Raw genomic sequence first — 23,044 nt, forward strand, 5'->3', positions numbered from 1 at the left:
TGAAGTGTCAGTGAGTGTGGAGCAATGTGTTTGGGTGAAGTGTGTCAGTGAGTGTGGTGCAGTGTGTTTGGTTGAAGTGTGTCAGTGAGTGTCGTGCAATGTGTTTGGATGAAGTGTGTCAGTGAGTGTGGTGCAATGTGTTTGGGTGAAGTGTGTCAGTGAGTGTGGTGCAATGTGTTTGGGTGAAGTGTGTCAGTGAGTGTGGTGCAAATTATTTGGGTGAAGGGTGTCAGTGAGTGTGGTGCAATGTGTTTGTGTGAAGTGTGTCAGTGAGTGTGGAGCAATGTGTTTGGGTGAAGTGTGTCAGTGAGTGTGGTGCAGTGTGTTTGGTTGAAGTGTGTCAGTGAGTGTCGTGCAATGTGTTTGGGTGAAGTGTGTCAGCGAGTGTGGTGCAATGTGTTTGGATGAAGTGTGTCAGCGAGTGTGGTGCAATGTGTTTGGGTGATGTGTGTCAGTGAGTGTGGTACAATGTGTTTGGGTGAAGTGTGTCAGTGAGTGTGGTGCAATGTGTTTGGGTGAAGTTTGTCAGTGAGTGTGGAGCAATGTGTTTGGGTGAAGTGTGTCAGTGAGTGTGGTGCAGTGTGTTTGGTTGAAGTGTGTCAGTGAGTGTAGTGCAATGTGTTTGGGTGAAGTGTGTCAGCGAGTGTGGTGCAATGTGTTTGGATGAAGTGTGTCAGTGACTGTGGTGCAGTGTGTTTGGGTGAAGTGTGTCAGTGAGTGTGGTGCAATGTGTTTGAGTGAAGTGTGTCAGTGAGTGTGGTGCAATGTGTTTGGGTGAAGTGTGTCAGTGAGTGTGGTGCAATGTTTTTGGGTGAAGTGTGTCAGTGAGTGTGGTGCAATGTGTTTGGGTGAAGTGTGTCAGTGAGTCTGGTGCAATGTGTTTGGGTGATGTGTGTCAGTGAGTGTGGTGCAATGTGTTTCAGTGAAGTGTGTCAGTGAGTGTGGTGCAATGTGTTTGGTTGAAGTGTGTCAGTGAGTGTCATGCAATGTGTTTGGGTTAAGTGTGTCAGTGAGTGTGGTGCAATGTGTTTGGGTGAAGTGAGTCAGTGAGTGTGGTGCAGCGTGTTTTGTTGAAGTGTGTCAGTGAGTGTGGTGCAATGGGTTTGGGTGAAGTGTGTCAGTGAGTGTGGTGCAATGTCTTTGGGTGAAGTGTGTCAGTGAGTGTGGTGCAGTGTGTTTGGTTGGAGTGTGTCAGTGATTGTCCTGCAATGTGTTTGGGTGAAGTGTGTCAGCGAGTGTGGTGCAATGTGTTTGGATGAAGTGTGTCAGTGAGTGTGATGCAATGTGTTTGGGAGAAGTGTGTCAGTGAGTGTGGTGCAATGTTTTTGGGTGAAGTGTGTCAGTGAGTGTGGTGCAATGTGTTTGGGTGAAGTGTGTCAGTGAGTGTGGTGCAATGTGTTTGGGTGAAGTGTGTCAGTGAGTGTGGTGCAATGTGTTTGGGTGAAGTGTGTCATTGAGAGTGGTGCAATGTGTTTGGGTGAAGTGTGTCAGTCAGTGTGGTGCAATGTGTTTGGGTGAAGTGTGTCAGTGAGTGTGGTGCAATGTCTTTGGGTGAAGTTTGTCAGTGAGTGTGGTGCAGTGTGTTTGGTTGGAGTGTGTCAGTGATTGTCCTGCAATGTGTTTGGGTGAAGTGTGTCAGCGAGTGTGGTGCAATGTGTTTGGATGAAGTGTGTCAGTGAGTGTGATGCAATGTGTTTGGGAGAAGTGTGTCAGTGAGTGTGGTGCAATGTTTTTGGGTGAAGTGTGTCAGTGAGTGTGGTGCAATGTTTTTGTGATGTGTGCGTCAGTGAGTATGGTGCAATGTGCTTGTGTGAAGTGTGTCAGTGGGTGTGGTGCAAAGTGTTTGGGTGAAGTGTGTCAGTGCGTGCGGTGCAATGTTTTTGGGTGAAGTGTGTCAGTGAGTGTGGTGCAATGTGATTGGGTGAAGTGTGTCAGTGAGTGTGGTGCAATGTCTTTGGGTGAAGTGTGTCAGTGAGTGTGGTGCAATGTGTTTGGGTGAAGTGTGTCAGTGAGTGTGGTGCAATGTGATTGGCTGAAGTGTGTCAGTGAGTGTGGTGCAATGTGTTTGGTTGAAGTGTGTCAGTGAGTGTGGTGCAATGTGTTTGGGTGAACTGTGTCAGTGAGTGTGGTGCAATGTGTTTGGGTGAAGTGTGTCAGTGAGTGTGGTGCAATGTGTTTGGGTGAAGTGTCAGTGAGTGTGGAGCAATGTGTTTGGGTGAAGTGTGTCAGTGAGTGTGGTGCAGTGTGTTTGGTTGAAGTGTGTCAGTGAGTGTCGTGCAATGTGTTTGGATGAAGTGTGTCAGTGAGTGTGGTGCAATGTGTTTGGGTGAAGTGTGTCAGTGAGTGTGGTGCAATGTGTTTGGGTGAAGTGTGTCAGTGAGTGTGGTGCAAATTATTTGGGTGAAGGGTGTCAGTGAGTGTGGTGCAATGTGTTTGTGTGAAGTGTGTCAGTGAGTGTGGAGCAATGTGTTTGGTTGAAGTGTGTCAGCGAGTGTGGTGCAATGTGTTTGGGTGATGTGTGTCAGTGAGTGTGGTACAATGTGTTTGGGTGAAGTGTGTCAGTGAGTGTGGTGCAATGTGTTTGGGTGAAGTTTGTCAGTGAGTGTGGAGCAATGTGTTTGGGTGAAGTGTGTCAGTGAGTGTGGTGCAGTGTGTTTGGTTGAAGTGTGTCAGTGAGTGTAGTGCAATGTGTTTGGGTGAAGTGTGTCAGCGCGTGTGGTGCAATGTGTTTGGATGAAGTGTGTCAGTGACTGTGGTGCAGTGTGTTTGGGTGAAGTGTGTCAGTGAGTGTGGTGCAATGTGTTTGAGTGAAGTGTGTCAGTGAGTGTGGTGTAATGTGTTTGGGTGAAGTGTGTCAGTGAGTGTGGTGCAATGTTTTTGGATGAAGTGTGTCAGTGAGTGTGGTGCAATGTGTTTGGGTGAAGTGTGTCAGTGAGTGTGGTGCAATGTGTTTGGGTGATGTGTGTCAGTGAGTGTGGTGCAATGTGTTTCAGTGAAGTGTGTCAGTGAGTGTGGTGCAATGTGTTTGGTTGAAGTGTGTCAGTGAGTGTCGTGCAATGTGTTTGGGTTAAGTGTGTCAGCGAGTGTGGTGCAATGTGTTTGGGTGAAGTGAGTCAGCGAGTGTGGTGCAATGTGTTTGGATGAAGTGTGTCAGTGACTGTGGTGCAGTGTGTTTGGGTGAAGAGTGTCAGTGAATGTCCTGCAATGTGTTTGGGTGAAGTGTGTCAGTGAGTGTGGTGCAATGTGTTTGGGTGATGTGTGTCAGTGAGTGTGGTGCAATGTGCTTGGGTGAAGTGTGTCAGTGAGTGTGGTGCAATGTGTTTGGGTGAAGTGTGTCAGTGAGTGTGGTGCAATGTGTTTGGGTGAAGTGTGTCAGTGAGTGTGGTGCAATGTGTTTGGGTGAAGTGTGTCAGTGAGTGTGGTGCACTGTGTTTGGGTGATGTGTGTCAGAGAGTGTTGTGCAATTTGTTTGGGTGACGTGTGTCAGCGAGTGGGGTGCAATGTGTTTGGATGAAGTGTGTCAGTGAGTGTGGTGCAGTGTGTTTGGGTGAAGTGTGTCAGTGAGTGTGGTGCAATGTGTTTGGGTGAAGTGTGTCAGTGAGTGTGGTGCAATGTGTTTGGGTGAAGTGTGTCAGTGAGTGTGGTGCAATGTGTTTGGGTGAAGTGTGTCAGTGAGTGTGGTGCAGTGTGTTTGGTTGAAGTGTGTCAGTGAGTGCGGTGCAATGTGTTTGTGTGAAGTGTGTCAGTGAGTGTGGTGCAGTGTGTTTGGTTGAAGTGTGTCAGTGAGTGTGGTGCAATGTGTTTGGGTGAAGTGTGTCAGTGAGTGTGGTGCAATGTGTTTTTGTGAAGTGTGTCAGTGAGTGTGGTGCAGTGTGTTTGGTTGAAGTGTGTCAGTGAGTGTCGTGCAATGTGTTTGGGTGAAGTGTGTCAGTGAGTGTGGTGCAATGTGTTTGGGTGAAGTGTGTCAGTGAGTGTGGTGCACTGTGTTTGGGTGATGTGTGTCAGAGAGTGTTGTGCAATTTGTTTGGGTGACGTGTGTCAGCGAGTGGGGTGCAATGTGTTTGGATGAAGTGTGTCAGTGAGTGTGGTGCAGTGTGTTTGGCTGAAGTGTGTCAGTGAGTATGGTGCAATGTGCTTGTGTGAAGTGTGTCAGTGGGTGTGGTGCAAAGTGTTTGGGTGAAGTGTGTCAGTGCGTGCGGTGCAATGTTTTTGGGTGAAGTGTGTCAGTGAGTGTGGTGCAATGTGATTGGGTGAAGTGTGTCAGTGAGTGTGGTGCAATGTCTTTGGGTGAAGTGTGTCAGTGAGTGTGGTGCAATGTGTTTGGGTGAAGTGTGTCAGTGAGTGTGGTGCAATGTGATTGGCTGAAGTGTGTCAGTGAGTGTGGTGCAATGTGTTTGGTTGAAGTGTGTCAGTGAGTGTGGTGCAATGTGTTTGGGTGAACTGTGTCAGTGAGTGTGGTGCAATGTGTTTGGGTGAAGTGTGTCAGTGAGTGTGGTGCAATGTGTTTGGGTGAAGTGTCAGTGAGTGTGGAGCAATGTGTTTGGGTGAAGTGTGTCAGTGAGTGTGGTGCAGTGTGTTTGGTTGAAGTGTGTCAGTGAGTGTCGTGCAATGTGTTTGGATGAAGTGTGTCAGTGAGTGTGGTGCAATGTGTTTGGGTGAAGTGTGTCAGTGAGTGTGGTGCAATGTGTTTGGGTGAAGTGTGTCAGTGAGTGTGGTGCAAATTATTTGGGTGAAGGGTGTCAGTGAGTGTGGTGCAATGTGTTTGTGTGAAGTGTGTCAGTGAGTGTGGAGCAATGTGTTTGGTTGAAGTGTGTCAGCGAGTGTGGTGCAATGTGTTTGGGTGATGTGTGTCAGTGAGTGTGGTACAATGTGTTTGGGTGAAGTGTGTCAGTGAGTGTGGTGCAATGTGTTTGGGTGAAGTTTGTCAGTGAGTGTGGAGCAATGTGTTTGGGTGAAGTGTGTCAGTGAGTGTGGTGCAGTGTGTTTGGTTGAAGTGTGTCAGTGAGTGTAGTGCAATGTGTTTGGGTGAAGTGTGTCAGCGAGTGTGGTGCAATGTGTTTGGATGAAGTGTGTCAGTGACTGTGGTGCAGTGTGTTTGGGTGAAGTGTGTCAGTGAGTGTGGTGCAATGTGTTTGAGTGAAGTGTGTCAGTGAGTGTGGTGTAATGTGTTTGGGTGAAGTGTGTCAGTGAGTGTGGTGCAATGTTTTTGGATGAAGTGTGTCAGTGAGTGTGGTGCAATGTGTTTGGGTGAAGTGTGTCAGTGAGTGTGGTGCAATGTGTTTGGGTGATGTGTGTCAGTGAGTGTGGTGCAATGTGTTTCAGTGAAGTGTGTCAGTGAGTGTGGTGCAATGTGTTTGGTTGAAGTGTGTCAGTGAGTGTCGTGCAATGTGTTTGGGTTAAGTGTGTCAGCGAGTGTGGTGCAATGTGTTTGGGTGAAGTGAGTCAGCGAGTGTGGTGCAATGTGTTTGGATGAAGTGTGTCAGTGACTGTGGTGCAGTGTGTTTGGGTGAAGAGTGTCAGTGAATGTCCTGCAATGTGTTTGGGTGAAGTGTGTCAGTGAGTGTGGTGCAATGTGTTTGGGTGATGTGTGTCAGTGAGTGTGGTGCAATGTGCTTGGGTGAAGTGTGTCAGTGAGTGTGGTGCAATGTGTTTGGGTGAAGTGTGTCAGTGAGTGTGGTGCAATGTGTTTGGGTGAAGTGTGTCAGTGAGTGTGGTGCAATGTGTTTGGGTGAAGTGTGTCAGTGAGTGTGGTGCACTGTGTTTGGGTGATGTGTGTCAGAGAGTGTTGTGCAATTTGTTTGGGTGACGTGTGTCAGCGAGTGGGGTGCAATGTGTTTGGATGAAGTGTGTCAGTGAGTGTGGTGCAGTGTGTTTGGGTGAAGTGTGTCAGTGAGTGTGGTGCAATGTGTTTGGGTGAAGTGTGTCAGTGAGTGTGGTGCAATGTGTTTGGGTGAAGTGTGTCAGTGAGTGTGGTGCAATGTGTTTGGGTGAAGTGTGTCAGTGAGTGTGGTGCAGTGTGTTTGGTTGAAGTGTGTCAGTGAGTGCGGTGCAATGTGTTTGTGTGAAGTGTGTCAGTGAGTGTGGTGCAGTGTGTTTGGTTGAAGTGTGTCAGTGAGTGTGGTGCAATGTGTTTGGGTGAAGTGTGTCAGTGAGTGTGGTGCAATGTGTTTTTGTGAAGTGTGTCAGTGAGTGTGGTGCAGTGTGTTTGGTTGAAGTGTGTCAGTGAGTGTCGTGCAATGTGTTTGGGTGAAGTGTGTCAGTGAGTGTGGTGCAATGTGTTTGGGTGATGTGTGTCAATGAGTGTGGTGCAATGTGCTTGGGTGAAGTGTGTCAGTGAGTGTGGTGCAATGTGTTTTGGTGAAGTGTCTCAGTGAGTGTGGTGCAATGTGTTTGGGTGAAGTGTGTCAGTGAGTGTGGTGCAATGTGTTTGGGTGAAGTGTGTCAGTGAGTGTGGTGCAAGGTGTTTGGGTGAAGTGTGTCAGTGAGTGTGGTGCAATGTGTTTGGGTGAAGTGTGTCAGTGAGTGTGGTGCAATGTGTTTGGGTGAAGTGTGTCAGTGAGTGTGGTGCAATGTGGGTGAAGTGTGTCAGTGAGTGTGGTGCAATGTGTTTGGTTGAAGTGTGGTGCAATGTGTTTGGGTGAAGTGTGTCAGTGAGTGTGGTTCGATGTGTTTGGGTAAAGTTTGTCAGTAAGTGTGGTGCAATGTGTTTGGGTGAAGTGTGTCAGTGAGTGTGGTGCAATGTGATTGGGTGAAGTGTGTCAGTGAGTGTGGTGCAATGTGTTTGGGTGAAGTGTGACAGTGAGTGTGGTGCAATGTTTTTGGGTGAAGTGTGTCAGTGAGTGTGGTGCAATATGTTTGGGTGAAATGTGTCAGTGAGTGTGGTGCAATGTGTTTGGGTGATGTGTGTCAGTGAGTGTGGTGCAATGTGTTTCAGTGAAGTGTGTCAGTGAGTGTGGTGCAATGTGTTTGGTTGAAGTGTGTCAGTGAGTGTCGTGCAATGTGTTTGGTTTAAGTGTGTCAGCGAGTGTGGTTCAATGTGTTTGGATGAAGTGTGTCAGTGAGTGTGGTGCAATGTGTTTGGGTGAAGTGTGTCAGTGAGTGTGGTGCAATGTGTTTGGGTGAAGTGTGTCAGTCAGTGTGGTGCAATGTGTTTGGGTGAAGTGTGTCAGTGAGTGTGGTGCAATGTCTTTGGGTGAAGTTTGTCAGTGAGTGTGGTGCAATGTGTTTGGGTGAAGTGTGTCAGTGAGTGTGGAGCAATGTGTTTGGGTGAGGTTTGTCAGAAAGTGTGGTGCAATGTGATTGGGTGAAGTGTGTCAGTGAGTGTGGTGCAATGTGATTGGGTGAAGTGTATCAGTGAGTGTGGTGCAATGTGTTTGGGTGAAGTGTGTCAGTGAGTGTGGTGCAATGTGTTTGGGTGATGTGTGTCAGTGCGTGTGGTGCAATGTTTTTGGGTGAAGTGTGTCAGTGAGTGTGGTGCAATGTGATTGGGTGAAGTGTGTCAGTGAGTGTGGTGCAATGTGTTTGGGTGAAGTGTGTCATTGAGTGTGTTGCAATGTGTTTGGGTGAAGTGTGTCAGTGAGTGTGGTGCAATGTGTTTGGGTGAAGTGTGTCAGTGAGTGTGTTGCAATGTGTTTGGGTGAAGTGTGTCAGTGAGTGTGGTGCAATGTGTTTGGGTGAAGTGTGCCAGTGAGTGTGCTGCAATGTGTTTGGGTGACGTGTGTCAGTGAGTGTGGTGCAATGTGTTTGGGTGAAGTGTGTCATTGAGTGTGGTGCAATGTGTTTGGTTGAAGTGTGTCAGTGAGTGTGGTGCAGTGTGTTTGGTTGGAGTGTGTCAGTGAGTGTCCTGCAATGTGTTTGGGTGAAGTGTGTCAGTGAGTGTGGTGCAATGTGTTTGAGTGAAGTGTGTCAGTGAGTGTGGTGTAATGTGTTTGGGTGAAGTGTGTCAGTGAGTGTGGTGCAATGTTTTTGGATGAAGTGTGTCAGTGAGTGTGGTGCAATGTGTTTGGGTGAAGTGTGTCAGTGAGTGTGGTGCAATGTGTTTGGGTGATTTGTGTCAGTGAGTGTGGTGCAATGTGTTTCAGTGAAGTGTGTCAGTGAGTGTGGTGCAATGTGTTTGGTTGAAGTGTGTCAGTGAGTGTCGTGCAATGTGTTTGGGTTAAGTGTGTCAGCGAGTGTGGTGCAATGTGTTTGGGTGAAGTGTGTCAGCGAGTGTGGTGCAATGTGTTTGGATGAAGTGTGTCAGTGACTGTGGTGCAGTGTGTTTGGGTGAAGAGTGTCAGTGAATGTCCTGCAATGTGTTTGGGTGAAGTGTGTCAGTGAGTGTGGTGCAATGTGTTTGGGTGATGTGTGTCAGTGAGTGTGGTGCAATGTGCTTGGGTGAAGTGTGTCAGTGAGTGTGGTGCAATGTGTTTGGGTGAAGTGTGTCAGTGAGTGTGGTGCAATGTGTTTGGGTGAAGTGTGTCAGTGAGTGTGGTGCAATGTGTTTGGGTGAAGTGTGTCAGTGAGTGTGGTGCACTGTGTTTGGGTGATGTGTGTCAGAGAGTGTTGTGCAATTTGTTTGGGTGACGTGTGTCAGCGAGTGGGGTGCAATGTGTTTGGATGAAGTGTGTCAGTGAGTGTGGTGCAGTGTGTTTGGGTGAAGTGTGTCAGTGAGTGTGGTGCAATGTGTTTGGGTGAAGTGTGTCAGTGAGTGTGGTGCAATGTGTTTGGGTGAAGTGTGTCAGTGAGTGTGGTGCAATGTGTTTGGGTGAAGTGTGTCAGTGAGTGTGGTGCAGTGTGTTTGGTTGAAGTGTGTCAGTGAGTGCGGTGCAATGTGTTTGTGTGAAGTGTGTCAGTGAGTGTGGTGCAGTGTGTTTGGTTGAAGTGTGTCAGTGAGTGTGGTGCAATGTGTTTGGGTGAAGTGTGTCAGTGAGTGTGGTGCAATGTGTTTTTGTGAAGTGTGTCAGTGAGTGTGGTGCAGTGTGTTTGGTTGAAGTGTGTCAGTGAGTGTCGTGCAATGTGTTTGGGTGAAGTGTGTCAGTGAGTGTGGTGCAATGTGTTTGGGTGATGTGTGTCAATGAGTGTGGTGCAATGTGCTTGGGTGAAGTGTGTCAGTGAGTGTGGTGCAATGTGTTTTGGTGAAGTGTCTCAGTGAGTGTGGTGCAATGTGTTTGGGTGAAGTGTGTCAGTGAGTGTGGTGCAATGTGTTTGGGTGAAGTGTGTCAGTGAGTGTGGTGCAAGGTGTTTGGGTGAAGTGTGTCAGTGAGTGTGGTGCAATGTGTTTGGGTGAAGTGTGTCAGTGAGTGTGGTGCAATGTGTTTGGGTGAAGTGTGTCAGTGAGTGTGGTGCAATGTGGGTGAAGTGTGTCAGTGAGTGTGGTGCAATGTGTTTGGTTGAAGTGTGGTGCAATGTGTTTGGGTGAAGTGTGTCAGTGAGTGTGGTTCGATGTGTTTGGGTAAAGTTTGTCAGTAAGTGTGGTGCAATGTGTTTGGGTGAAGTGTGTCAGTGAGTGTGGTGCAATGTGATTGGGTGAAGTGTGTCAGTGAGTGTGGTGCAATGTGTTTGGGTGAAGTGTGACAGTGAGTGTGGTGCAATGTTTTTGGGTGAAGTGTGTCAGTGAGTGTGGTGCAATATGTTTGGGTGAAATGTGTCAGTGAGTGTGGTGCAATGTGTTTGGGTGATGTGTGTCAGTGAGTGTGGTGCAATGTGTTTCAGTGAAGTGTGTCAGTGAGTGTGGTGCAATGTGTTTGGTTGAAGTGTGTCAGTGAGTGTCGTGCAATGTGTTTGGTTTAAGTGTGTCAGCGAGTGTGGTTCAATGTGTTTGGATGAAGTGTGTCAGTGAGTGTGGTGCAATGTGTTTGGGTGAAGTGTGTCAGTGAGTGTGGTGCAATGTGTTTGGGTGAAGTGTGTCAGTCAGTGTGGTGCAATGTGTTTGGGTGAAGTGTGTCAGTGAGTGTGGTGCAATGTCTTTGGGTGAAGTTTGTCAGTGAGTGTGGTGCAATGTGTTTGGGTGAAGTGTGTCAGTGAGTGTGGAGCAATGTGTTTGGGTGAGGTTTGTCAGTGAGTGTGGTGCAATGTGATTGGGTGAAGTGTGTCAGTGAGTGTGGTGCAATGTGATTGGGTGAAGTGTATCAGTGAGTGTGGTGCAATGTGTTTGGGTGAAGTGTGTCAGTGAGTGTGGTGCAATGTGTTTGGGTGATGTGTGTCAGTGCGTGTGGTGCAATGTTTTTGGGTGAAGTGTGTCAGTGAGTGTGGTGCAATGTGATTGGGTGAAGTGTGTCAGTGAGTGTGGTGCAATGTGTTTGGGTGAAGTGTGTCATTGAGTGTGTTGCAATGTGTTTGGGTGAAGTGTGTCAGTGAGTGTGGTGCAATGTGTTTGGGTGAAGTGTGTCAGTGAGTGTGTTGCAATGTGTTTGGGTGAAGTGTGTCAGTGAGTGTGGTGCAATGTGTTTGGGTGAAGTGTGCCAGTGAGTGTGCTGCAATGTGTTTGGGTGACGTGTGTCAGTGAGTGTGGTGCAATGTGTTTGGGTGAAGTGTGTCATTGAGTGTGGTGCAATGTGTTTGGTTGAAGTGTGTCAGTGAGTGTGGTGCAATGTGTTTGTGTGAAGTGTGTCAGTGAGTGTGGTGCAATGTGTTTGGGTGAAGTGTGTCAGTCAGTGTGGTGCAATGTGTTTGGTTGAAGTGTGTCAGTGAGTGTGGTGCAATGTCTTTGGGTGAAGTTTGTCAGTGAGTGTGGTGCAATGTGTTTGGGTGAAGTGTGTCAGTGAGTGTGGTGCAGTGTGTTTGGTTGGAGTGTGTCAGTGATTGTCCTGCAATGTGTTTGGGTGAAGTGTGTCAGTGAGTGTGGTGCAATGTGTTTGGATGAAGTGTGTCAGTGAGTGTGATGCAATGTGTTTGGGTGAAGTGTGTCAGTGAGTGTGGTGCAATGTTTTTGGGTGAAGTGTGTCAGTGAGTGTGGTGCAATGTGTTTGGGTGAAGTGTGTCAGTGAGTGTGGTGCAATGTGTTTGGGTGAAGTGTGTCAGTGAGTGTGGTGCAATGTGTTTGGGTGAAGTGAGTCATTGAATGTGGTGCAATGTGTTTGGGTGAAGTGTGTCAGTCAGTGTGGTGCAATGTGTTTGGGTGAAGTGTGTCAGTGAGTGTGGTGCAATGTCTTTGGGTGAAGTTTGTCAGTGAGTGTGGTGCAATGTGTTTGGGTGAAGTGTGTCAGTGAGTGTGGAGCAAAGTGTTTGGGTGAGGTTTGTCAGTGAGTGTGGTTCAATGTGGTTGGGTGAAGTGTGTCAGTGAGTGTAGTGCAATGTGTTTGGGTGAAGTGTGTCAGCGAGTGTGGTGCAATGTGTTTGGATGAAGTGTGTCAGTGACTGTGGTGCAGTGTTTTTGGGTGAAGTGTGTCAGTGAGTGTGGTGCAATGTGTTTGAGTGAAGTGTGTCAGTGAGTGTGGTGCAATGTGTTTGGGTGAAGTGTGTCAGTGAGTGTGGTGCAATGGTTTTGGGTGAAGTGTGTCAGTGAGTGTGGTGCAATGTGTTTGGGTGAAGTGTGTCAGTGAGTGTGGTGCAATGTGTTTGGGTGATGTGTGTCAGTGAGTGTGGTGCAATGTGTTTCAGTGAAGTGTGTCAGTCAGTGTGGTGCAATGTGTTTGGTTGAAGTGTGTCAATGAGTGTCGTGCAATGTGTTTGGGTTAAGTGTGTCAGTGAGTGTGGTGCAATGTGTTTGGGTGAAGTGTGTCAGTGAGTGTGGTGCAGCGTGTTTTGTTGAAGTGTGTCAGTGAGTGTGGTGCAATGGGTTTGGGTGAAGTGTGTCAGTGAGTGTGGTGCAATGTGTTTGGGTGAAGTGTGTCAGTGAGTGTGGTGCAGTGTGTTTGGTTGGAGTGTGTCAGTGATTGTCCTGCAATGTGTTTGGGTGAAGTGTGTCAGCGAGTGTGGTGCAATGTGTTTGGATGAAGTGTGTCAGTGAGTGTGATGCAATGTGTTTGGGTGAAGTGTGTCAGTGAGTGTGGTGCAATGTTTTTGGGTGAAGTGTGTCAGTGAGTGTGGTGCAATGTGTTTGGGTGAAGTGTGTCAGTGAGTGTGGTGCAATGTGTTTGGGTGAAGTGTGTCAGCGAGTGTGGTGCAATGTGTTTGGGTGAAGTGTGTCATTGAGTGTGGTGCAATGTGTTTGGGTGAAGTGTGTCAGTCAGTGTGGTGCAATGTGTTTGGGTGAAGTGTGTCAGTGAGTGTGGTGCAATGTCTTTGGGTGAAGTTTGTCAGTGAGTGTGGTGCAATGTGTTTGGGTGAAGTGTGTCAGTGAGTGTGGAGCAAAGTGTTTGGGTGAGGTTTGTCAGTGAGTGTGGTGCAATGTGATTGGGTGAAGTGTGTCAGTGAGTGTGGTGCAATGTGATTGGGTGAAGTGTGTCAGTGAGTGTGGTGCAATGTGTTTGGGTGAAGTGTGTCAGTGAGTGTGGTGCAATGTGTTTGGGTGATGTGTGTCAGTCAGTGTGGTGCAATGTTTTTGTGATGTGTGCGTCAGTGAGTATGGTGCAATGTGCTTGTGTGAAGTGTGTCAGTGGGTGTGGTGCAATGTGTTTGGGTGAAGTGTGTCAGTGCGTGCGGTGCAATGTTATTGGGTGAAGTGTGTCAGTGAGTGTGGTGCAATGTGATTGGGTGAAGTGTGTTAGTGAGTGTGGTGCAATGTGTTTGGGTGAAGTGTGCCAGTCAGTGTGCTGCAATGTGTTTGGGCGACGTGTGTCAGTGAGTGTGGTGCAATGTGTTTGGGTGAAGTGTGTCATTGAGTGTGGGGCAATGTGTTTGGTTGAAGTGTGTCAGTGAGTGTGGTGCAATGTGTTTGGGTGAACTGTGTCAGTGAGTGTAGTGCAATGTGTTTGGGTGAAGTGTGTCAGTGAGTGTGGTGCAATGTGTTTGGGTGAAGTGTCAGTGAGTGTGGAGCAATGTGTTTGGGTGAAGTGTGTCAGTGAGTGTGGTGCAGTGTGTTTGGTTGAAGTGTGTCAGTGAGTGTAGTGCAATGTGTTTGGGTGAAGTGTGTCAGCGAGTGTGGTGCAATGTGTTTGGGTGAAGTGTGTCAGTGAGTGTGGTGCGATGTGTTTGAGTGAGGTGTGTCAGTGAGTGTGGTGCAATGTGTTTGGGTGAAGTGTGTCAGTGAGTGTGGTGCAATGTTTTTGGGTGAAGTGTGTCAGTGAGTGTGGTGCAATGTGTTTGGGTGAAGTGTGTCAGTGAGTGTGGTGCAATGTGTTTGGGTGATGTGTGTCAGTGAGTGTGGTGCAATGTGTTTGGGTGAAGTATGTCAGTGAGTGTGGTGCAATGTGTTTGGGTGAAGTATGTCAGTGAGTGTGGTGCAATGTGTTTGGGTGAAGTGTGTCAGTGAGTGTGGTGCAATGTGTTTGGGTGAAGTATGTCAGTGAGTGTGGTGCAATGTGTTTGGGTGAAGTGTGTCAGTGAGTGTGGTGCAATGTGTTTGGGTGAAGTTTGTCAGTGAGTGTGGTGCAATGTGATTGGGTGAAGTGTGTCATTGAGTGTGGTGCAATGTGTTTGGGTGAAGTGTGTCAGTCAGTGTGGTGCAATGTGTTTGGGTGAAGTGTGTCAGTGAGTGTGGTGCAATGTCTTTGGGTGAAGTTTGTCAGTGAGTGTGGTGCAATGTGTTTGGGTGAAGTGTGTCAGTGAGTGTGGAGCAAAGTGTTTGGGTGAGGTTTGTCAGTGAGTGTGGTGCAATGTGGTTGGGTGAAGTGTGTCAGTGAGTGCAGTGCAATGTGTTTGGGTGAAGTGTGTCAGCGAGTGTGGTGCAATGTGTTTGAATGAAGTGTGTCAGTGACTGTGGTGCAGTGTGTTTGGGTGAAGTGTGTCAGTGAGTGTGGTGCAATGTGTTTGAGTGAAGTGTGTCAGTGAGTGTGGTGCAATGTGTTTGGGTGAAGTGTGTCAGTGAGTGTGGTGCAATGTTTTTGGGTGAAGTGTGTCAGTGAGTGTGGTGCAATGTGTTTGGGTGAAGTGTGTCAGTGAGTGTGGTGCAATGTGTTTGGGTGAAGTTTGTCAGTGAGTGTCGGGTAATGTGTTTGGGTTAAGTGTGTCAGTGAGTGTGGTGCAATGTGTTTGGGTGAAGTGTGTCAGTGAGTGTGGTGCAGCGTGTTTTGTTGAAGTGTGTCAGTGAGTGTGGTGCAATGGGTTTGGGTGAAGTGTGTCAGTGAGTGTGGTGCAATGTGTTTGGGTGAAGTGTGTCAGCGAGTGTGGTGCAATGTGTTTGGATGAAGTGTGTCAGTGAGTGTGATGCAATGTGTTTGGGTGAAGTGTGTCAGTGAGTGTGGTGCAATGTTTTTGGGTGAAGTGTGTCAGTGAGTGTGGTGCAATGTGTTTGGGTGAAGTGTGTCAGTGAGTGTGGTGCAATGTGTTTGGGTGAAGTGTGTCAGTGAGTGTGGTGCAATGTGTTTGGGTGAAGTGTGTCATTGAGTGTGGTGCAATGTGTTTGGGTGAAGTGTGTCAGTCAGTGTGGTGCAATGTGTTTGGGTGAAGTGTGTCAGTGAGTGTGGTGCAATGTCTTTGGGTGAAGTTTGTCAGTGAGTGTGGTGCAATGTGTTTGGGTGAAGTGTGTCAGTGAGTGTGGAGCAAAGTGTTTGGGTGAGGTTTGTCAGTGAGTGTGGTGCAATGTGATTGGGTGAAGTGTGTCAGTGAGTGTGGTGCAATGTGATTGGGTGAAGTGTGTCAGTGAGTGTGGTGCAATGTGTTTGGGTGAAGTGTGTCAGTGAGTGTGGTGCAATGTGTTTGGGTGATGTGTGTCAGTGAGTGTGGTGCAATGTTTTTGTGATGTGTGCGTCAGTGAGTATGGTGCAATGTGCTTGTGTGAAGTGTGTCAGTGGGTGTGGTGCAATGTGTTTGGGTGAAGTGTGTCAGTGCGTGCGGTGCAATGTTATTGGGTGAAGTGTGTCAGTGACTGTGGTGCAATGTGATTGGGTGAAGTGTGTTAGTGAGTGTGGTACAATGTCTTTGGGTGAAGTGTGTCAGTGAGTGTGGTGCAATGTGATTGGCTGAAGTGTGTCAGTGAGTGTGGTGCAATGTGTTTGGGTGAAGTGTGCCAGTCAGTGTGCTGCAATGTGTTTGGGCGACGTGTGTCAGTGAGTGTGGTGCAATGTGTTTGGGTGAAGTGTGTCATTGAGTGTGGGGCAATGTGTTTGGTTGAAGTGTGTCAGTGAGTGTGGTGCAATGTGTTTGGGTGAACTGTGTCAGTGAGTGTAGTGCAATGTGTTTGGGTGAAGTATGTCAGTGAGTGTGGTGCAATGTGTTTGGGTGAAGTGTCAGTGAGTGTGGAGCAATGTGTTTGGGTGAAGTGTGTCAGTGAGTGTGGTGCAGTGTGTTTGGTTGAAGTGTGTCAGTGAGTGTAGTGCAATGTGTTTGGGTGAAGTGTGTCAGCGAGTGTGGTGCAATGTGTTTGGATGAAGTGTGTCAGTGACTGTGGTGCAGTGTGTTTGGGTGAAGTGTGTCAGTGAGTGTGGTGCGATGTGTTTGAGTGAGGTGTGTCAGTGAGTGTGGTGCAATGTGTTTGGGTGAAGTGTGTCAGTGAGTGTGGTGCAATGTTTTTGGGTGAAGTGTGTCAGTGAGTGTGGTGCAATGTGTTTGGGTGAAGTGTGTCAGTGAGTGTGGTGCAATGTGTTTGGGTGATGTGTGTCAGTGAGTGTGGTGCAATGTGTTTGGGTGAAGTATGTCAGTGAGTGTGGTGCAATGTGTTTGGGTGAAGTATGTCAGTGAGTGTGGTGCAATGTGTTTGGGTGAAGTGTGTCAGTGAGTGTGGTGCAATGTGTTTGGGTGAAGTTTGTCAGTGAGTGTGGTGCAATGTGATTGGGTGAAGTGTGTCATTGAGTGTGGTGCAATGTGTTTGGGTGAAGTGTGTCAGTCAGTGTGGTGCAATGTGTTTGGGTGAAGTGTGTCAGTGAGTGTGGTGCAATGTCTTTGGGTGAAGTTTGTCAGTGAGTGTGGTGCAATGTGTTTGGGTGAAGTGTGTCAGTGAGTGTGGAGCAAAGTGTTTGGGTGAGGTTTGTCAGTGAGTGTGGTGCAATGTGGTTGGGTGAAGTGTGTCAGTGAGTGCAGTGCAATGTGTTTGGGTGAAGTGTGTCAGCGAGTGTGGTGCAATGTGTTTGAGTGAAGTGTGTCAGTGAGTGTGGTGCAATGTGTTTGGGTGAAGTGTGTCAGTGAGTGTGGTGCAATGTTTTTGGGTGAAGTGTGTCAGTGAGTGTGGTGCAATGTGTTTGGGTGAAGTGTGTCAGTGAGTGTGGTGCAATGTGTTTGGGTGAAGTTTGTCAGTGAGTGTCGTGTAATGTGTTTGGGTTAAGTGTGTCAGTGAGTGTGGTGCAATGTGTTTGGGTGAAGTGTGTCAGTGAGTGTGGTGCAGCGTGTTTTGTTGAAGTGTGTCAGTGAGTGTGGTGCAATGGGTTTGGGTGAAGTGTGTCAGTGAGTGTGGTGCAATGTGTTTGGGTGAAGTGTGTCAGCGAGTGTGGTGCAATGTGTTTGGATGAAGTGTGTCAGTGAGTGTGATGCAATGTGTTTGGGTGAAGTGTGTCAGTGAGTGTGGTGCAATGTTTTTGGGTGAAGTGTGTCAGTGAGTGTGGTGCAATGTGTTTGGGTGAAGTGTGTCAGTGAGTGTGGTGCAATGTGTTTGGGTGAAGTGTGTCAGTGAGTGTGGTGCAATGTGTTTGGGTGAAGTGTGTCATTGAGTGTGGTGCAATGTGTTTGGGTGAAGTGTGTCAGTCAGTGTGGTGCAATGTGTTTGGGTGAAGTGTGTCAGTGAGTGTGGTGCAATGTCTTTGGGTGAAGTTTGTCAGTGAGTGTGGTGCAATGTGTTTGGGTGAAGTGTGTCAGTGAGTGTGGAGCAAAGTGTTTGGGTGAGGTTTGTCAGTGAGTGTGGTGCAATGTGATTGGGTGAAGTGTGTCAGTGAGTGTGGTGCAATGTGATTGGGTGAAGTGTGTCAGTGAGTGTGGTGCAATGTGTTTGGGTGAAGTGTGTCAGTGAGTGTGGTGCAATGTGTTTGGGTGATGTGTGTCAGTGAGTGTGGTGCAATGTTTTTGTGATGTGTGCGTCAGTGAGTATGGTGCAATGTGCTTGTGTGAAGTGTGTCAGTGGGTGTGGTGCAATGTGTTTGGGTGAAGTGTGTCAGTGCGTGCGGTGCAATGTTATTGGGTGAAGTGTGTCAGTGACTGTGGTGCAATGTGATTGGGTGAAGTGTGTTAGTGAGTGTGGTACAATGTCTTTGGGTGAAGTGTGTCAGTGAGTGTGGTGCAATGTGATTGGCTGAAGTGTGTCAGTGAGTGTGGTGCAATGTGTTTGGGTGAAGTGTGCCAGTCAGTGTGCTGCAATGTGTTTGGGCGACGTGTGTCAGTGAGTGTGGTGCAATGTGTTTGGGTGAAGTGTGTCATTGAGTGTGGGGCAATGTGTTTGGTTGAAGTGTGTCAGTGAGTGTGGTGCAATGTGTTTGGGTGAACTGTGTCAGTGAGTGTGGTGCAATGTGTTTGGGTGAAGTGTGTCAGTGAGTGTGGTGCAATGTGTTTGGGTGAAGTGTCAGTGAGTGTGGAGCAATGTGTTTGGGTGAAGTGTGTCAGTGAGTGTGGTGCAGTGTGTTTGGTTGAAGTGTGCCAGTGAGTGTCGTGCAATGTGTTTGGATGAAGTGTGTCAGTGAGTGTGGTGCAATGTGTTTGGGTGAAGTGTGTCAGTGAGTGTGGTGCAATGTGTTTGGGTGAAGTGTGTCAGTGAGTGTGGTGCAAATTATTTGGGTGAAGGGTGTCAGTGAGTGTGGTGCAATGTGTTTGTGTGAAGTGTGTCAGTGAGTGTGGAGCAATGTGTTTGGTTGAAGTGTGTCAGCGAGTGTGGTGCAATGTGTTTGGGTGATGTGTGTCAGTGAGTGTGGTACAATGTGTTTGGGTGAAGTGTGTCAGTGAGTGTGGAGCAATGTGTTTGGGTGAAGTTTGTCAGTGAGTGTGGATCAATGTGTTTGGGTGAAGTGTGTCAGTGAGTGTGGTGCAGTGTGTTTGGTTGAAGTGTGTCAGTGAGTGTAGTGCAATGTGTTTGGGTGAAGTGTGTCAGCGAGTGTGGTGCAATGTGTTTGGATGAAGTGTGTCAGTGACTGTGGTGCAGTGTGTTTGGGTGAAGTGTGTCAGTGAGTGTGGTGCAATGTGTTTGAGTGAAGTGTGTCAGTGAGTGTGGTGCAATGTGTTTGGGTGAAGTGTGTCAGTGAGTGTGGTGCAATGTTTTTGGGTGAAGTGTGTCAGTGAGTGTGGTGCAATGTGTTTGGGTGAAGTGTGTCAGTGAGTGTGGTGCAATGTGTTTGGGTGATGTGTGTCAGTGAGTGTGGTGCAATGTGTTTCAGTGAAGTGTGTCAGTGAGTGTGGTGCAATGTGTTTGGTTGAAGTGTGTCAGTGAGTGTCGTGCAATGTGTTTGGGTTAAGTGTGTCAGCGAGTGTGGTGCAATGTGTTTGGGTGAAGTGTGTCAGCGAGTGTGGTGCAATGTGTTTGGATGAAGTGTGTCAGTGACTGTGGTGCAGTGTGTTTGGGTGAAGAGTGTCAGTGAATGTCCTGCAATGTGTTTGGGTGAAGTGTGTCAGTGACTGAGGTGCAATGTGTTTGGGTGAAGTGTGTCAGTCAGTGTAGTGCAATGTGCTTTGGTAAAGCGTGTCAGTGAGTGCGGTGCAATGTGTTTGGGTGATGTGTGTCAGTGAGTGTGGTGCAATGTGCTTGGGTGAAGTGTGTCAGTGAGTGTGGTGCAATGTGTTTGGGTGAAGTGTGTCAGTGAGTGTGGTGCAATGTGTTTGGGTGAAGTGTGTCAGTGAGTGTGGTGCAATGTGTTTGGGTGAAGTGTGTCAGTGAGTGTGGTGCACTGTGTTTGGGTGATGTGTGTCAGAGAGTGTTGTGCAATTTGTTTGGGTGATGTGTGTCAGCGAGTGGGGTGCAATGTGTTTGGATGATGTGTGTCAGTGAGTGTGGTGCAGTGTGTTTGGGTGAAGTGTGTCAGTGAGTGTGGTGCAATGTGTTTGGGTGAAGTGAGTCAGTGAGTGTGGTGCAATGTGTTTGGGTGAAGTGTGTCAGTGAGTGTGGTGCAATGTGTTTGGGTGAAGTGTGTCAGTGAGTGTGGTGCAGTGTGTTTGGTTGAAGTGTGTCAGTGAGTGCGGTGCAATGTGTTTGTGTGAAGTGTGTCAGTGAGTGTAGTGCAGTGTGTTTGGTTGAAGTGTGTCAGTGAGTGTGGTGCAATGTGTTTGTGTGAAGTGTGTCAGTGAGTGTGGTGCAATGTGTTTGTGTGAAGTGTGTCAGTGAGTGTGGTGCAGTGTCTTTGGTTGAAGTGTGTCAGTGAGTGTCGTGCAATGTGTTTGGGTGAAGTGTGTCAGTGAGTGTGGTGCAATGTGTTTGGGTGATGTGTGTCAGTGAGTGTGGTGCAATGTGCTTGGGTGAAGTGTGTCAGTGAGTGTGGTGCAATGTGTTTGGGTGAAGTGTCTCAGTGAGTGTGGTGCAATGTGTTTGGGTGAAGTGTGTCAGTGAGTGTGGTGCAATGTGTTTGGGTGAAGTGTGTCAGTGAGTGTGGTGCAATGTGTTTGGGTGAAGTGTGTCAGTGAGTGTGGTGCAATGTGGGTGAAGTGTGTCAGTGAGTGTGGTGCAATGTGTTTGGGTGAAGTGTGTCAGTGAGTGTGGTGCAATGTGTTTGGGTGATGTGTGTCAGTGAGTGTGGTGCAATGTGTTTCAGTGAAGTGTGTCAGTGAGTGTGGTGCAATGTGTTTGGTTGAAGTGTGTCAGTGAGTGTCGTGCAATGTGTTTGGGTTAAGTGTGTCAGCGAGTGTGGTGCAATGTGTTTGGGTGAAGTGTGTCAGCGAGTGTGGTGCAATGTGTTTGGATGAAGTGTGTCAGTGACTGTGGTGCAGTGTGTTTGGGTGAAGAGTGTCAGTGAATGTCCTGCAATGTGTTTGGGTGAAGTGTGTCAGTGACTGAGGTGCAATGTGTTTGGGTGAAGTGTGTCAGTGAGTGTAGTGCAATGTGCTGGGGTAAAGCGTGTCAGTGAGTGCGGTGCAATGTGTTTGGGTGATGTGTGTCAGTGAGTGTGGTGCAATGTGCTTGGGTGAAGTGTGTCAGTGAGTGTGGTGCAATGTGTTTGGGTGAAGTGTGTCAGTGAGTGTGGTGCAATGTGTTTGGGTGAAGTGTGTCAGTGAGTGTGGTGCAATGTGTTTGGGTGAAGTGTGTCAGTGAGTGTGGTGCACTGTGTTTGGGTGATGTGTGTCAGAGAGTGTTGTGCAATTTGTTTGGGTGATGTGTGTCAGCGAGTGGGGTGCAATGTGTTTGGATGAAGTGTGTCAGTGAGTGTGGTGCAGTGTGTTTGGGTGAAGTGTGTCAGTGAGTGTGGTGCAATGTGTTTGGGTGAAGTGAGTCAGTGAGTGTGGTGCAATGTGTTTGGGTGAAGTGTGTCAGTGAGTGTGGTGCAATGTGTTTCGGTGAAGTGTGTCAGTGAGTGTGGTGCAGTGTGTTTGGTTGAAGTGTGTCAGTGAGTGCGGTGCAATGTGTTTGTGTGAAGTGTGTCAGTGAGTGTAGTGCAGTGTGTTTGGTTGAAGTGTGTCAGTGAGTGTGGTGCAATGTGTTTGTGTGAAGTGTGTCAGTGAGTGTGGTGCAATGTGTTTGTGTGAAGTGTGTCAGTGAGTGTGGTGCAGTGTGTTTGGTTGAAGTGTGTCAGTGAGTGTCGTGCAATGTGTTTGGGTGAAGTGTGTCAGTGAGTGTGGTGCAATGTGTTTGGGTGATGTGTGTCAGTGAGTGTGGTGCAATGTGCTTGGGTGAAGTGTGTCAGTGAGTGTGGTGCAATGTGTTTGGGTGAAGTGTGTCAGTGAGTGTGGTGCAATGTGTTTGGGTGAAGTGTGTCAGTGAGTGTGGTGCAATGTGTTTGGGTGAAGTGTGTCAGTGAGTGTGGTGCAATGTGTTTGGGTGAAGTGTGTCAGTGAGTGTGGTGCAATGTGTTTGGGTGAAGTGTGTCAGTGAGTGTGGTGCAATGTGGGTGAAGTGTGTCAGTGAGTGTGGTGCAATGTGTTTGGGTGAAGTGTGGTGCAATGTGTTTGGGTGAAGTGTGTCAGTGAGTGTGGTGCAATGTGTTTGGGTGAAGTGTGTCAGTGAGTGTGGTGCAGTGTGTTAGGGTGAAGTGTGTCAGTGAGTGTGGTTCAATGTGTTTGGGTGAAGTTTGTCAGTAAGTGTGGTGCAATGTGTTTGGGTGAAGTGTGTCAGTGAGTGTGGTGCAATGTGATTGGGTGAAGTGTGTCAGTGAGTGTGGTGCAATGTGTTTGGGTGAAGTGTGACAGTGAGTGTGGTGCAATGTTTTTGGGTGAAGTGTGTCAGTGAGTGTGGTGCAATATGTTTGGGTGAAATGTGTCAGTGAGTGTGGTGCAATGTGTTTGGGTGATGTGTGTCAGTGAGTGTGGTGCAATGTGTTTCAGTGAAGTGTGTCAGTGAGTGTGGTGCAATGTGTTTGGTTGAAGTGTGTCAGTGAGTGTGGTGCAATGTGTTTGGGTGAAGTGTGTCAGTGAGTGTGGTGCACTGTGTTTGGGTGATGTGTGTCAGAGAGTGTTGTGCAATTTGTTTGGGTGATGTGTGTCAGCGAGTGGGGTGCAATGTGTTTGGATGAAGTGTGTCAGTGAGTGTGGTGCAGTGTGTTTGGGTGAAGTGTGTCAGTGAGTGTGGTGCAATGTGTTTGGGTGAAGTGAGTCAGTGAGTGTGGTGCAATGTGTTTGGGTGAAGTGTGTCAGTGAGTGTGGTGCAATGTGTTTGGGTGAAGTGTGTCAGTGAGTGTGGTGCAGTGTGTTTGGTTGAAGTGTGTCAGTGAGTGCGGTGCAATGTGTTTGTGTGAAGTGTGTCAGTGAGTGTAGTGCAGTGTGTTTGGTTGAAGTGTGTCAGTGAGTGTGGTGCAATGTGTTTGTGTGAAGTGTGTCAGTAAGTGTGGTGCAATGTGTTTGTGTGAAGTGTGTCAGTGAGTGTGGTGCAGTGTGTTTGGTTGAAGTGTGTCAGTGAGTGTCGTGCAATGTGTTTGGGTGAAGTGTGTCAGTGAGTGTGGTGCAATGTGTTTGGGTGATGCGTGTCAGTGAGTGTGGTGCAATGTGCTTGGGTGAAGTGTGTCAGTGAGTGTGGTGCAATGTGTTTGGGTGAAGTGTGTCAGTGAGTGTGGTGCAATGTGTTTGGGTGAAGTGTGTCAGTGAGTGTGGTGCAATGTGTTTGGGTGAAGTGTGTCAGTGAGTGTGGTGCAATGTGGGTGAAGTGTGTCAGTGAGTGTGGTGCAATGTGTTTGGGTGAAGTGTGGTGCAATGTGTTTGGGTGAAGTGTGTCAGTGAGTGTGGTGCAATGTGTTTGGGTGAAGTGTGTCAGTGAGTGTGGTGCAGTGTGTTAGGGTGAAGTGTGTCAGTGAGTGTGGTTCAATGTGTTTGGGTGAAGTTTGTCAGTAAGTGTGGTGCAATGTGTTTGGGTGAAGTGTGTCAGTGAGTGTGGTGCAATGTGATTGGGTGAAGTGTGTCAGTGAGTGTGGTGCAATGTGTTTGGGTGAAGTGTGACAGTGAGTGTGGTGCAATGTTTTTGGGTGAAGTGTGTCAGTGAGTGTGGTGCAATATGTTTGGGTGAAATGTGTCAGTGAGTGTGGTGCAATGTGTTTGGGTGATGTGTGTCAGTGAGTGTGGTGCAATGTGTTTCAGTGAAGTGTGTCAGTGAGTGTGGTGCAATGTGTTTGGTTGAAGTGTGTCAGTGAGTGTCGTGCAATGTGTTTGGTTTAAGTGTGTCAGCGAGTGTGGTTCAATGTGTTTGGATGAAGTGTGTCAGTGAGTGTGGTGCAATGTGTTTGGGTGAAGTGTGTCAGTGAGTGTGGTGCAATGTGTTTGGGTGAAGTGTGTCAGTCAGTGTGGTGCAATGTGTTTGGGTGAAGTGTGTCAGTGAGTGTGGTGCAATGTCTTTGGGTGAAGTTTGTCAGTGAGTGTGGTGCAATGTGTTTGGGTGAAGTGTGTCAGTGAGTGTGGAGCAATGTGTTTGGGTGAGGTTTGTCAGTGAGTGTGGTGCAATGTGATTGGGTGAAGTGTGTCAGTGAGTGTGGTGCAATGTGATTGG

This window comes from Somniosus microcephalus, chromosome 6 (assembly GCF_052327205.1).
Source record: "Somniosus microcephalus isolate GS21.2 chromosome 6, FLI_Smic_1.0, whole genome shotgun sequence".
In the NCBI taxonomy this organism is placed as follows: domain Eukaryota; kingdom Metazoa; phylum Chordata; class Chondrichthyes; order Squaliformes; family Somniosidae; genus Somniosus; species Somniosus microcephalus.